Source organism: Anser brachyrhynchus (assembly GCF_964034855.1).
Source record: "Anser brachyrhynchus genome assembly, chromosome: 4".
Lineage (NCBI taxonomy): Eukaryota > Metazoa > Chordata > Aves > Anseriformes > Anatidae > Anser > Anser brachyrhynchus.
In genome coordinates, this window is record NC_137698.1 from 26,786,033 (window position 1) to 26,801,757 (window position 15,725).

The window sequence follows — 15,725 nt, forward strand, 5'->3', positions numbered from 1 at the left end:
GGGGAGGATGTTGAGAGGATGGAGCCGGTCTCTTTTCAGTTGTGCTCACCGACAGGACCAGAGGCAATGGACACAAACTGAAGCACTGAAGGTTCCAGCTAAATATGAGAGGGCACTTCTTTACTGTGAGGGTGACAGAGCACAGGGACATGCTGTCCAGAGAGGCTGTGGAGTCTCCTTCTCTGGAGATACTCAGAACCCGCATGGATGCCATCCTGCACAATGTGCTCTAGGTGATCCTGCTCAGCAGGGGGTTGGACTAGGTGATCTTCAGAGGTCCCTGCCAATTTCAGCCATTCTGTGATTCAGATTTGTACACCATTTGCAATATGGTGTGTCTGTGTAAATAACTTCATTAAGATCCTACCTAACACTTCAGAAAATCCTCTTTAAAATAGAGGCAAGAGAGAAGCGTTCTCAGTTATGAGCTCCAAGAGAACTGCATCTCTCAAATTATTTCAACCTCCCTTTTCTCCAAAGGATGCTAAAAGTACAGTGATCCTACACCAGCTATTGGTGCATCTTCATAGCACCCATACATATAGGTTCATTGCACTCATTTCAACAGAATATCAACTTCTCCTTCCTCCTCTGACTCCTGACAGCTGAGAAGGCCAACAATTTTCCTAAGGTGTACTAACATTCACCTATCAGGAAATTAAGGGGAAAAAATGGCAGTTTTGCTAGTGCCATCCTACTGCCCTCAAACACAAGGAGAGTTTGGAGAACAGCAGTTCTCTGTGAAGCTTTCTGATGGAGATTTAATATTCCTGCTTAAGTAGAAATATTTAAAAGATAATAAAAATAGCAATGCTAACCTACATTTAAACATCTACTACAATTCCTTTTAAAACTTTTGCAATACATTTCCATAATAATATTTTTAGTACTTGATTTTTTTAGCATTTTAGTTCCGCATGTCTTTGCTCCTTGTATTTCAATTTCTTTTAGACTTTAATTTTTGCTGAAACTAGGGAGGTGACAGACAGCATTTGCTATTATAATACAAATCATTTTCAAATATTTTGAATACTAAATCAATGTTATTCAGCTACAAGTCAGTCTTAATATGCTGCCATCCTATGAAAGATATCTTCTGAAAATTTCTTTATTCTCTTGTGAAAAATCTGAGTTCCTTGTATGAAGTGCTAGTTAAATACACATATCAGAAGCAATGCGTTTTTTTATTCAAATAAATGAAACACTATATTCAGCAAGTCTTATTTGTAATTACATGAACCTGTTCTTTCTACATCAATTATCTAGTTATATACACAGTACTATGACAGAGGAAAAAACTCTACAGTTCAGGGAATTTAGTTTTTGGAAGCTGAAATAAATTCTATTTTTGCAAACCATATAAAATGTTAATAACCTCACAAATAGAGCTGCCAGCGTCAGTCCATTTTTTCCTGTAAGTAGTCCCAAGGAAATAATGATAATGCGACACTAACAAATGCATTCTTTAGAATTTCACCTAATGATGGCCTCTTCTGTTTCAGAAGCACAACACACATCAGAAACAAAATCAGATATATATATTACTAGCAAGTGACTGAAATGAAAAACAGGCTTTGCTAATCATTACAAGGGTTCTGTGTTTTATTAAAAATGTACTGTTCTTTCTGTGTAAATTAAGGTGAAACATTTTTAGAGATGCTAAGTCAGTTTGAAGGTTAACTAAAAATTCAGAGAATACTAGACTTTTAGTGATGGCTTTTTTGTTGTTTTTAAATGCAAACCCCAAATCACGTCTCTCTCAGCATATTTGATTCAAAGCCAGTATCACAATGAAATGAGTTTTTGTCCTGCGTGTAAATTGGGTCACTCATTTTGAAAGCCTCATGCTGTATTGTCAATTGGACATCTTCAGTGTTTTTACTAACCATCAGTTAATGGGTTTATAGAAAGAATTAGAGAAAATAATTTTACATTAAAAAAAGAGAGAAGAATCAAAATGAATTAGCCTATGATTGGAAAGCTATGATTGTACCCAAATCCCAGACAGTCAGAAAACTACAAAGTGAATATATGCTTAGTTTTTTATCTTCATAAATTCAGCTAGAATGCTTACTAGCATCTAATACCTAAGTCAGACTTAAAATATCGATTGGCTTGGGGAAATGAAGTATGGGGATTGGGACAGCTATTGCTATTATTAACAGCAGAGTTTTCTGTTAAGGAAAACTGTGACCCCAGACACAAGAAAAATGTAAAATTCAATGTAAGGCTGATTTTTATCTGAAAATAATCAGTCTCAGATTCTTGATAGCTCCTATCTTTATTTACCCATCAGTCTAGACACAGGAAAGACAGAAGTGTGTGTGTTTATCTTTCTCTGCAGACAGAGGATATGATTTAATGAATTTAAGCATTCCCATGAGCACAAAATATATGCTTTGCAGGATTGCCATGCTTTTAGATGTTTGTTTGACATTACTTTAAGACAAGACCTGTAGCACCAGAATTTTAAAGACTCCAGAAACCCTGCGATACACAAGGCAAGATTCAGCAGCTTAACATTTGAAAGTGCTCTAAAGATCAAACACCTCGAGTTATTACTGTCAGGTGCTATTCTTCTATACTCCCTTTGCTAATATGTTTTGAGCTCTCCAAAGACTGAGTGTACTAAAAGGTTGCTATATAAATTAACTATTGCATTAGTCCTTTGATATACTGGGAATTACTCCAATAACTAATCACATAAGATACTTACTTAAAAATATTGTATATTCACTACTTCGGTTTCTGGCCTGTTTGGAAGCAACTCTTTGTATCGAGAATTTTTTTATTTTTTAAAAAACATCTGCAATAGCAAGCTACCAAGCTTCACTACCAGGTGGTAACTAGTGAGATCTTGCTCCTGACTCTTCCTTCTGTGCAACTTCTTCCTTCAGGTTTCAACAGAGCTTTTAAGAGCAGGCAACACTTGAGACAATACCTTCAAGATAACACTGCCTCACTGCTGTTATTCACCATTCACAATACATTCATAGCACAAGAAAGATCTTGTGGTATGAACATACCATACCAGGCAGTTCAGTTAGGTGTGCCTCATTATATAGCAATGACTTCCAAAATGACCAAACCTCCTCCTTCCGCTAATTTTTACAGTTCCTTACCCTCTGCACGAGCCCTTACAATTTGGTTCGCACATACAATCCAGAGGCCAAGGCACCCACTCTGGAACATTTGGCAATCTACTAACCCAAAGAACGTGTGAGGACACAGGTTCCAGCCAAACCTGAAATGGCTTTCATGGATTTTTATTTACGAAAGGAAAGCATTTTACCTGGATGGTGGACTTAGCAGCCTTCAAAAAGCACCAATAGACAGAAATTGTTCATAAGAGAGGACATAGTCTGCACCAGATGGTAATCTCTATGTAAGGCAAAAAGAAGGTCAAAGAAGGAAGGAAACCAAGTCAAGACTAGGTCTCAGACCAGATCATTGGAGAGCTGCAAATGGAGGTAAATGGCCTGGCTTTACACACTGTAGGTCATGCAACTTCTAAGTCAATGAAAAAATGAACCAAATTTAGTTGTTTCAGCATTTTGAATAATTAATTTAAGGAACTAGAACGTAAAATCTATGTTCGGTAAGTAGAAGTGTCACATAAGCAGTGCCCTGCACTTCCCCTCACACTTTGGTCACTGAAATATGCTTTGGCTTAAGACCCTGATATTCTCTCCCCATCAGACACAAGCATCCAGCTACAAATATACCTCTATGATTTAAAACAAATTAAATGTAAATGTTATTCTATAAATGGTCTGTTTTCTCAGATTTGCCACCTAAAACTTCCTATCTCATTATTTATCATGTACCTTTGAATCTGTCATAGTATGATTTGTTACTAAAATAAAAATGACCATCATCTCTGCATCAATAAGTCCCCAAGAGTCATATTTTTTTCAGCACATAAAAATGACAGGTTTATCAAACAATATTTTGCTCCCTAATACATTCCCTTTATTCACTGCTTTTTCAAAATAAATATCACAGGTTCTTGCAAATAGTTCTTGCACATAGTTCTTGCAAAGATTTATTAGTTTATCTTCCATAGGCTGCTTCTAGTATTACTTTTCATATTGATGAGGATTAAATAGCAAACACATTTGTTCAAATATCTTTACAGAGCCAATCATCTCTCTCAAAGTAAAGACCAGCTGACATTATTTATGTGTTAATGGTCAGGGTCACACTGCCAAGTCATTCCTAAATTCCTGCTCTCTAAAAGAAAAGGGAAAAAAAAAGAAAGAAAAAAGAACCCTTAAATAATTCAAATATCATTGAAGAGAAATTGGAAGACTTGTTGGGCAAATATCAAAGCAATCTAAAGCTGGTATGTGTAGATGACATACCGCGCAATGACATGAGCAGAGTTATTATTTTGAGAACACTTCTACTTGCACTGCAGAGTTTAATAGACCACTGTGTGAAATGTCTTCCATTTATGATTTTCTTCTTTCTATTTCTAACTACAGTATTTGTAATTCTGAACTTTCACCTAATGAATAATGTTTAGTGATTATTGCTTGACTTTAATGCCCTCCTCCCCACCCACCCCCTGGCAATTTAACAAATTTAATACAAATTCAAGTAGATAACATGCATTCAAGCCAAGTGCAAGAAACAAAATTCTGCAAGATTGAACTGTTCAAAAGTCACATACTTAACAAGTGCATGCTTAACTTGTAAGACATCATGGTAGAGTCCAACACCCAGAATTTAGTCTTAAAAAAAATAGGATATCACAGAGCATAGAAATACTGCAAGATGTGTTTAACGGCACCCCTATTAGCTGTAAGTTTAAATTTGACATACTATCATGTGTCATTTAGTACTCTCCATGGCTTATCTTGTCTTCACTGCAACTTTAGTTGCAGTATCTTTGATTTACCTAATAAAGTCACTGTTCAGGACTTTCCACTTAATCATTTTACTTTCTCATTCAATATCTTCAAGTTCTGCTCCCCTGAATGATCCAGTTACCAGCTCCAAGATCAAAGGCACGTAGAGGCCAATATATTCATAGGCTCAGGCCAGTAAGAGGTCTAACTTAAGCTTGTGAAACTCAAGGAATAACACAGAATCTAAGCAAAGAACACATTTAAAAATACATAGAAAATTTTCGGCGATATGAGTACAAGTCACAAAAACAACATGATGAGTGGTTTCCTGCTTAAGTGACCATCAGCGCTGATGAGATTCATAGTCCTCAAAAATAATAAAGAAAATCACTTACAGGATAATTCTTTCCTTTCCAGGTAGATCTCCCGGGACTCATGCCCAGGAACTCTGCTCTGTGTGTACATCAAGTAAACAGTGTTTCTCCAAAACGTTTGAAGCACTGGGACATCTCCTATCCTATAATATTTTTATGCTGTACACCGATGTACAGAATTTTTCCATAAACTATGTAGGACACCAAGATTCAAACTCTTCCACTTTTCTATATTTAAACCAAGAATAATAGTTTCTGGAAATTGCTCCAAACCTTCAGTTAAAATGGAACCTGTCCTCACACATGTCAATTCAGTTGAGGGTTTTGCCTAGGCAAACATACCACCTGTTTTCACTGTAATTATACGACTCCTTCTGAGTCAGCCTCACTTTTTCTTGGATCGTAGGCTATAAGTCCATAGTTACACAAAATGATCTTCAAAGTCTAAATGGAGACAGCCATCTCTCATAACTACTGAAAGTTTTTTCAAGAATGAAATAGAAAGGCCACTTGTCATTTTCAGTGCCACAAGTTCAGAGAACTGTATACCTCAGGAAGTCTCTTCACTAAGGAGACTTTTCTTCAACTCTAGTGAATCATCCTAGAATAGAAGATGATGTTAGAGGGCCTGTTTCACCACTTCTGTGAGAAAACTGCTTGATTTGACAATTTCTAGCCTTCCAAAAGGGGAAGAAATAAAAGCTTTGAAAATATCCCTCATGTTTTCCCTCCAATAATAAACCAAACAACATGGAAAATTGTGGGCTTGTTCTCCAGAATCTTTTCAATCACGGTACTGACTAACACAAAAAACGTTGAGTTAAGGAAATAAAAATCTCCAGAACAAAGTAAGTTGCATTTTAAAACGAGGTAACCATGGTTAGAATTCCCTTTCTTAATTGTGCTGAAGCCCAGCTCACTATGGGGGACTAGAATAAGAATAGATACTTGCATCATCTCTCGAGAAGCCTTAATTCCTTTGTTTGCAGCAGCTCTGTGAAAATCGTGCAGCATAAAAGAGAGTAATAATGAATCTTTGCTTTGAAATTGCACTTCTTACCAGCACAACTCAAAGCATTTTACAAAGAAACTAGTGTCAGTGTCATTCAGATGAGTAACTAACACAAAAAAAACAATTTCTTGCCCAAGGACGCGGGTCATACTCAATGCTATACTCAAAAAGCCACACTGTTCTGAAAAGAAATTATTTCAGTTCTTGTCTTTGTCATGACATTATTTCAGTCATGACTGACAAGTTCTCAAGTTATTGTGCTCCGTCTCTGACATGCAGAAGTCACAGAAGTTTCAGGTGCATGTTAAAATAATAGCTGTGAATACAGGAGTCAAACTCAAATGGAGAAACAATGAATAGAAATGGGCGTTAGAACAGCACAGGAATGAAGTGACAGTGAGACACTCATTTTCCCAGAAGACCATCAGCTCTGAGCTCAGTTCATCCTCTCAGCTGATCCCATATGATTGGAGTGAAAACTGCATCATAAAGGATTCATATGGTTATAGCACAGGTTAAGACATATTGTACCTTTCACCTAATAAAAGAAACATGTAAGGAGAGAGCTTTTCAGATCGGTCCTCTTCCATATTTATTTCTACCCTTTAGGAACAGAGGCGTGGTGCTGCATTAGTTTGGCAGCTAAGTTCATAAAGCCGCATTAATGCATGTTCTCATAGTGCTAAGAATATGACTTGGAGTTTCTCCACTAGACATTTTTTTCTGAATAACCACTGATCTCCCTGTCCGTAGCTGCTCCCCGAGCTTTACATCAGATTTGTTATTTTGGCTTGGGGCTGTTTTTCCAGGTATGCAGGTCACAAAACTTTGAGCTACTGCAGAAAGAAAGAAAACCCATGTTTTGCCCTCAGAGTTATGACTTGTCTCTTAGCTACTCTTGTCTCTGTCTGCCCCCACAAACATGCACTTCAGGCTCTTCCCACTAGTATATTTAAACTGAAAGTGATTCCCTGCAAAGGAACAGAATTCTAATCATGTGTGAAAGTACTGATTCACGTAAGTGCCACCAGGCATCTTACCAGCCACTCCCATCCTGTCTCACACTCCAATAAAGAAAAACATATATACATTTAAAAAGCCTTTCTTCTGCTACAGCCTTTTTTCCTGTGAGGGGAGGGAAAGACTTCACATCTCTGAGGACTTAATGTGTGAACACAGAAATTTACAAATAGAGTTTCACAGTCTCAGAATGTGTTGCACTACCTGCAAACTTCAAGATCCTTTCTACCAGTCAGTAGTGTCAGCTGGCACACTAACCAGAGACCTATACCAACTCCTTATCCTCTCTATTCCTAAACTGACTGACCATTTCCTCTACAAAGCATTAAATTAAGAGATTTGCCCATACTTAGAGAGATTTTTGCCACTCCACATTCAGCCCAGAGCTTAGTCCCAAATAAGCCCTGTACTACCATTAGGATTAGCAATAATTTGACTTGTCACTATTCACTTTATAAAGCCTCCAGATAAATGCAGGTTGTCTCCTGTATCCCTCCTAGTGTCTGCAGGAAGAGTAAAGCAACAGAGAGGAAGGAGGAAAGAAAAAAATGGCCCATATTCCAGATACAGGGTGAATGCTGCAATATAATTGCTAATCAATCAAACAAAAAATATTTAAGGATTCTGGCTGAGAAGTTAACTGCCATTTTAAGGTATGCTTTGACAATAAACTTGAAAAACAAAACAGTCTGGACATCTTTCTTCTAAGAAGCAAAAAAGCACTAGCTATAAATAACCCTGGCTAGCAACTGTTCCGTCTGTATAGATTAAAAGTCTTTTTTCAATCAAGCAATCAAGTCCCTTGTTTACTATGCATCAATGAATACAAAAGATCATTGAGTGGTGTTAGGAGTTGTAGATCACATTAGAAAGCTCATGGATGTAACATGGTTTTTATTCCCTTGATATTATTTGCCACAGCACATACTCATGCAAAGTTGCCTAAGCTCAGGCAGCAGTTTCACCCAAGCTCACAGTGACATTTCAGCTTCACATCCATGAATGTAACTAGTCTGTATGGTAAATTACACATTGATTGATCAGGGTACATGCCAAGAAGAGGCCATAAGAAGATATAAATTACCCTTTGCTCTAATTTATAATCATGCTGTCGAACAGCACTTTGCTGTACTACATAGACCGTATTGGCTTTAACTCACTCATTCAGTTACCAACTCATTTCGCAGCATTAAGCACAATGCAGGAGGATTAACATGTTAATATTTCATGAAAATATGTGGCTAATTAGTAATTTATTGCTCTTGGGGATTGTTTCACCTCTGTGCCAGGCAGAGAGCAATACTTTCTAGGAACCATGTGACAGAGTGATACGGGACTCTGATGGTTTTGATGTGTGCAAGGCCAGTGGACCAAGCTCTGAGGGAGATGTCCTCTAATGACTTGTGGTAGTATATACATATAGAAGTGGACTACAGATGCGTATAACATTTAAGCAGCATAAAGGCTATGAGCTACAAAAAAATTGCACTCATTTTCTTATATACAACTGGCTACATTATTATTCACTAAATCACTCCCTGATGCTTGCCTGTCATAGGATGAAACCAAAAAAAGCCCCAGACTGCAGTTACAGAACCCACCTGTCACCCCAACCCTGGCAGAAATTACTGACAATGCATGTCAAGGATGCTGAGCAGAAATGACAACCCTGTCCTAAGCTGTGTTTGAACACAGCCCAGTCACTTCACTAAACAGTAACTGAGCACACCTGCTTCAGTAAGGAGCAGCTTAGAGCTGCAGGCTAAACTCATAAGCTAGGAGTACACAGGTTTTCCAGGACTCTGTTTCTAAGTAGTAACACAGTCCTTTACACAGACTGCTGAATTCATTTAAGTATGTGATGCTTCTCTGAAGCAAACAGATGACTTAGCAATCCTCCAGCTTTCTTCATAAGATGTTTTCACTTCCTTCTTCAGGCACTGTAAATCAGTGATCTCCATTAAAGTCATTACAAACAACACTTTCAGCCTGATCCCATTAACCAGCTCTGCATTCACATAAAGGATTGCTGAATGGTAGCATTTCATCAGGAAGAGCTTTAAAAAAAAAAAGGCACATTTCTGTGTTCGTATGCAACAGTAGTAGTAGGAAATACTCTCAAGCATTGAAATATACATATCCAGTATGCCTGAATTAATGTTACAGGCTTTGTGTATATGCCAGAAATGATACAAGCAAGAAAGATGACTAGTCAGTAGTATTTGATTAGTATTGGCATAAAACATCACATTACGATTTGTTTCCTTTATGAAACTCAGGACTTAAATGGAAGCCCTCTAACTTAATATACGTACACACAGGGAAAGTAAATATTCAATTTAGCACAAAAACAACAAAGTTATAATAAAAATAAGAAAATCACTGTTGCTTTGAAATGTAACTTGGAGTAAAAATACTTATGAAGAAAAGTATTCCATAAAAAGGAAAACACGCTGCCTGATGAAAAGCACAGTTTTAATCTCATCTGTTTACGCAAGATGCTTTAAAAAGTTATACTCTGAAAAAATATACTGAAAATGTTACTCTATTCATGTCCCCCCACACACCATATGTACCATTATGACATTTGGATATATATTAGATGACTGTAGCACCACTAATATTTCTTTTTTTTTTTATTAAATTCAATATAGAATATTAAGTACAATACAGAATAAACACATTCAAAAATCAATCACTATGTTCCATTTCATTTATATTACAGGGTTTGTTTTTTGCCTCATATTTGAGGCACATTTCTTTTTGTCCTTGTGCCATAAAGCATATATACTAGCATACACTGCAGTCCCTGAGGGAAAGAGGAAAACCTCAGAGGGAAATATGACCAAGTTTAACAACCCAAAGAAATACTTACTTGAATGAGTTTACACCCTTTTTCCCCCTCTCCTCCCCATTTTTCAGAAAGCTGTTGAGCAAACTTTAGAAGGCTTTTCCTCCAACTTTCTGAAAAGTGACCTCAAATAGCACATTAATATTCATAGCTATGACATTCAGTATTCAATAGTTTCTATCCCTACTTCCTCTTCAAAAGCAAGACATAGGTCCTTGTTATCCTGTATAACACCTTGAAACCACGATAACCTGACTTCAGTCATGTGTCAGCACTTCATGCAACCGCTGAAGTTTGTTTACTGACACATCTCTTCCATGCACTGGACAGCCTGTCAACCTTTCCAAAGGCTGCAAAAACTCACTCACCACATTAAGAAAAAGCTGTCATCTGGTACATTCACAGTTATCCAGATGAAAAAGAAGCTCTTCCCCCAGCATGTTACTATACTCCCTTGATCTGCAGTCCGGAAATGCTGTGTCCCCTTGCAGGCTCCTTTAAGTGTTTCCTCCTTCCTGCCTTGAAGTAATTCAGTTTGTCTTGCATGAAGTATTTTTTTTCATGCAAGTTTGGCCTTATCAAGAGGGCTCAAGAAATACAGTGGAAAGTTCCCACAAGAAATTGTGGTATTTCAGCCGCATATTTTACATCTCTACATCACTGTTGATGAAAATTATCACGGGGAGACAGGATATATTTTTTAGCCAATTAGCATCTCACAGATAATGCTGTAGGAATTCAGTTTGCAGTCCTGAAGTGTAGCAAAAAAAAAAGTGCTTTTGACATCCGCACCCCTGAAATAGGTCCCAAAGCAAAGTTAATTTTTAAGTATTATCAAATCAGATGCTGATGCAGAACGCAGAGCATGCCAGACATGGTATTTGTTATTTTAATCAAACTACTCTACAGAGGGAAAAAAAAAAGCCTGGATATTAAACTAGCTTTGTAGTTTATAAATTTAAATGATAAGGGAAATAATACTTCCAGCTACTCAATCCCTTTTAAACTCCTTTCACTTTTGCTCAATGATAACATATATAGGACCCAGAATCAACAAATTCATTTTACAGGTTGAATAATTTGTTTTCTCTTTGCAAGACTAAGAAATTACTGGGAACACTTGTAGCACTAACCTATATTACTCGTTTAAACAATGCACCCTAAAAGTAAGCGAAGTAATACAGTGGAAGCTTTTCTACATAGGATTATTCGAAAGTATCGCCTTCATAAGATTACGAGAATGTGGCAAGGAAGAACACCAAAATTTTAATCATTTCAAAGTATTAAAGAGTACTTAATTTACAGGATGGATAAAATAAAATAAAATTTAAAAATAATTCAAGATAACAAAAGGTTTTGGCTTGGACTTTACCATTGAATTCTTATCAAGGTAAAGGAAGGTTAACAGATGACTTCTACACATGACCACAAAATCATTACTCACTAAGGAAAAAAAAAAAAAAAAAAAAGAAGTCATGCTAAACATGATTACTGCCCAATATAATTTTATAATATTAGTTATTAAGTATATTGGACGTAGATACGAAGTGATATATATATAGATAGATATACACATACCATGTCTTAATGACAGTTTCACTTACTAGGATGAAAACCGAATTAGATTATTTTCCGTGATGAGAAGCAGTATTTTCATTAGGAATTTGCTGCTTTGTGTTCTTTAACTACATAAGAGGTCTGATAAAGCTCCTTCAGATTAAATCCCAACTGCAGTCTAAGTTTTCTCAACGAACAGCATTAAGTTAACCTGCACAGTAACTTCTGTTTAACCTCTTGATGCTTTTTACTTTTCTGTACAAAGCAAAGCCAAAACAAAATAAACATTTGCATATGCCATTAAAAGAGGTCTAAGGAACACCAGCATGAAAGCCATCTGCTGGATCAGCTAATCCATTTTTGACCTTCTCAGGACATTCCTTTCTCTTTAGTTTTAATCAGTAAACTACTTTCACAGAATCACAGAATGTTAGGGAGTAGGAGGGACCTTGAAAGATCATCTAGTCCAATCCCCCTGCCAGAGCAGAAACACCTAAATCATGTCACACAGGAACACATCCAGGGGGAGTTTGAATGTCTCCAGAGAAGGAGACTCCACAAGCCCCTGGGCAGCCCTCCTAGTGCTCTGTCACTCACCACAAAAAAGTTTCATCTCCTATTTAAGCAAAACCTCCTATGTTCCAGCTTGCACCCATTGCCCCTTGCCCTATCATTAGATGTCGCTGAGAAGAGCCTGGCTCCATCTTCCTGACACTCACCCTTTACATATTTATAAACATTCATGAGGCCACCCCTCAGTCTCCTCTTCTCTTCAAGCTAAAGAGACCCAACTCCCTCAGCCTTTCCTCATAAGGGAGATGCTGGAAAACTATTCCTGCAAAACAGAAATCTTAAAAACTTTAAACACCTATGACAAAAGTACTTGTATGCCACAAAATCATACCTGAAAACATGATTCTTCTGGAGCTCTCAGTTTTGCTTTCTAACACAGGGAAACAACTGCAACCAACTCTTACTGCTAACCCTGTCTGGGGGAAATATATAACCTAGCTACAGCACACGGTGTAGTCTTAAACTAGGAGTTAAGAGCATGTGTTCAGACTTAAATCCTTAATTAGAAACCCAATCACTGTCAGGGAAGGGTGTTGGCTTCAGTGTGAATTACAAAATTAGTAAGGTCTGGAAACAAATGTTTTGCTAGCTTGTGTGCACAAGGCTTTTTTAATATATATTTTTTTTTTAATACATGAAAGAGTGCACCAGATGAGGCAGTCACTATTACAGCTCTGTATTTATAGCCATCTCAGTTTACTATGCTGTAAATAAAACCACTGCAGAAATAGTCAATGGTTTGCATTGAGCTGCACTTCTCAGTGAGATAATACGACAGGAAAATATCATCCCTGCTTCATGCATCTTGACTCTTACAGGAGAAGCCATTCTCAGGGAGAAGTCAGAAGTGTTTCCTTAGTTGTTTATCCTCAAGATATAATCATGAGCCTTGGTGAATAAGTTTAACACCACAACCATGGGTGCTATAATTGTTGAATAAGGCACAGACATAAACCCCTAATCTATGGAGCTGTCAATACTCCAGCTCACATCTTGACTTAAAAGCTAATAGTGTTTTTTATGGCCTTCATACTGTCCTGCAATTGGGAGGAATCATCCACTTACTTTTCCAGAAGCTACGGAATATAGATTAAACTCTGAGGAAAACAGATTAAACTCTCCTTTCACACTAGATTTCCGGACTACCTAGATAGTCAAAGTACCTTCATGGACACTTAGAAAATCTGGAATTGAGTATTCTTGAAAGTCAACTGGATGGTTTGATTGTAATATGATTTGGAATGTGGCTGTGGAACCAACCACCCCATAATTCCAATCATAATTCTGGTCAAAACAAAGCAACAGCAAAAGTAAGTGAAATAATAATTCACGCCACACTTCAGTATATTCTACTAGAAAAATCATATCATTAAATACATTGTATGAGTGCTTATGAAGAAAATAAATACCCTGGGGTGGAACATGAGAGAAAGACTTAGTCCAAAATATACACTGCATTTTATATACACAGCAAACTTAAACAGGCTGCTACATCAGCTCCTGCAAATTCCATGAATTTTATGTGCTTTCTATTACTAAACAAAATAAAAGCACCAAAGAATATGTGGTGCTACAGTTTATACAGGCTACAGATAAAATATTTTGCCTCAACCACTACAGCACTAACTGGTGGCTATTGGATCTCCTGCTGTTGATCTACAAAAACAGTAACAAGAATAATGCTGAAGTATAGAGACTATATCCCTGATTTAGATTTAGATTATTAAAGCATTTAAATAATTTCCCCTTCCTTTAATCCAGCCAAAGTTCTACTGAAAAGCCACCTGTGTGGATAGCACTCATTAATAAAAAGTGTGGGTGAATGAATGTTAAATTTAGTTTACCAGATATCTGACCGAAGCAAATCTCTGCATCACCTGGGCTGTCTTCAGTACTGGGCACTAGAAAGCTCAAGAGCATGAAAAGAGTCTAGTTCCTGCACAACAAACAAAACATGCCTGAAGTCCACTGATGTTGAAATTTGCATAGCCATTTTCAATACTCAAGTATTTTTTGGTAAAATGTCAGTTTTGAGATAGAAAGTTTCACTACCATTACATGCTTTGAAAAAAAAAAAGTAATATTAATAGTTCCACTAAATTATAATAAAACATAAATACAGTGAATGCATGCATACATTAAAAAAAATGGTATAAACGATTTTTACTCATGATTTTCAACTTTTTGAGTTTTAAATTGTATTTGTTGTATTTGCTGTATTTGTTTCATTAAAACACACATTTTCATTTTGCAGAGTATGCATTGTATGACATATGTCTATATACTTCCCTTAAGTCCTTTCCTTCTTTGCCAATTCCATTAAACCATTCAAGGAAATATGCAATAGAAGCGAGATATATTAAGTTTCATCAATGGGAGTGGTGAAGGAAATCACTATCTAGTAAAAGAAAATCCAAGAGAAAGCAAAAATGTTTGATTGGGAAGGTGGAAAATACAGACGCATTACCAAAGATGATGTAGGACAAGAAAATTTACGTATAACGGAACGTTTAAATTTACAGAAACTAAGGAAGAATAAGAGGAATGAGTTACCACCAAAAAGAGCAGATTATTAACAAACTGTTCAAAGACAGTACTTCTCAAATAGAAGTGCAGTTAACAGTTTCAGTGCCCAATATGGAGAAAAGAAAATAGCCACTGGCCACAGAACAACATGACTAAAAACTACATTCAACAGTGTTTTTCTAGAGCATTTGAATGAATTATGTGACCAAGCAATGCTACGTTTGACATTCTGTCAAAAATGTATTTTATATGCATAGCATTGTTCCTTTTAACTTTTGTTTTTCTATAAAATAATTCACAGTTTTCAATTTGGGGATAAGATAGGACATTGTAAAATTCTGACATATTCAATATATTCAATACTCATTTTTAGATTTTCTTCTTTCATTTTTGCTTCATTTGCCATTGAGCATAAAGGAAGGAGCACTGTGTAGGGGTACTCACTTCACTTTCATTTTCTCTTTGAACATTATTTTTTTGTCAATCTATACCTCTCCGTAGCTTATTGCACTTCTTCAAATGAAAAATAATAATATCAGTCAGTAACAAAAGTAGTTACAGGAAAAAAAATCAGTGAGGAAGAAGAAAGAATTAACCACAATAGAAGAAGATACCTTTCTAAAGCATTTTTCATCTGAATATAATTTCAAAATGCTGTTTTTAAAAATGTCCTATTTTTTAACATTTTTCTCAACCATTTCTAATTTAACTTCCTGAGACAAAAGCATTTGCTGTCATACTGTGAGTTTGTGTGTTTATCCCTTACGCACAGTATGGTTTGGATCTATCAGCCAATTTCAGGCATATTTGAAAAAAGCAATTAGGGGATCAGCTCCTACAGCAGCTCTACATGACATATGGCTCCAAAGCCACCTGAAGTTATAGGTCCTTGGCCTCTGAGGAGCTGTGATGCAGTGCATTCTGCTGAGTGGTGGTCAATGGGCAGCAGCCAGCTTGCC

At 36.7% G+C, this 15,725-nt stretch overlaps 1 long non-coding RNA gene across 2 annotated transcripts in view; it reads right to left on the bottom strand.

Annotated features, from left to right (window-relative positions):
• LOC308194365 overlaps window positions 1-13,321 on the bottom strand; it is a 30,090-nt gene extending 16,769 nt beyond the window's left edge. Inside the window, exon 1 of one of the 2 annotated variants that reach the window (XR_013950476.1) lies at window positions 12,572-13,321. This is a non-coding gene — a long non-coding RNA (uncharacterized lncRNA). The remainder of the gene's footprint in view (window positions 1-12,571) is intronic. The other variant, XR_013950477.1, reaches the window with a different exon arrangement.
• Between the last annotated feature and the right edge of the window lie 2,404 nt (window positions 13,322-15,725).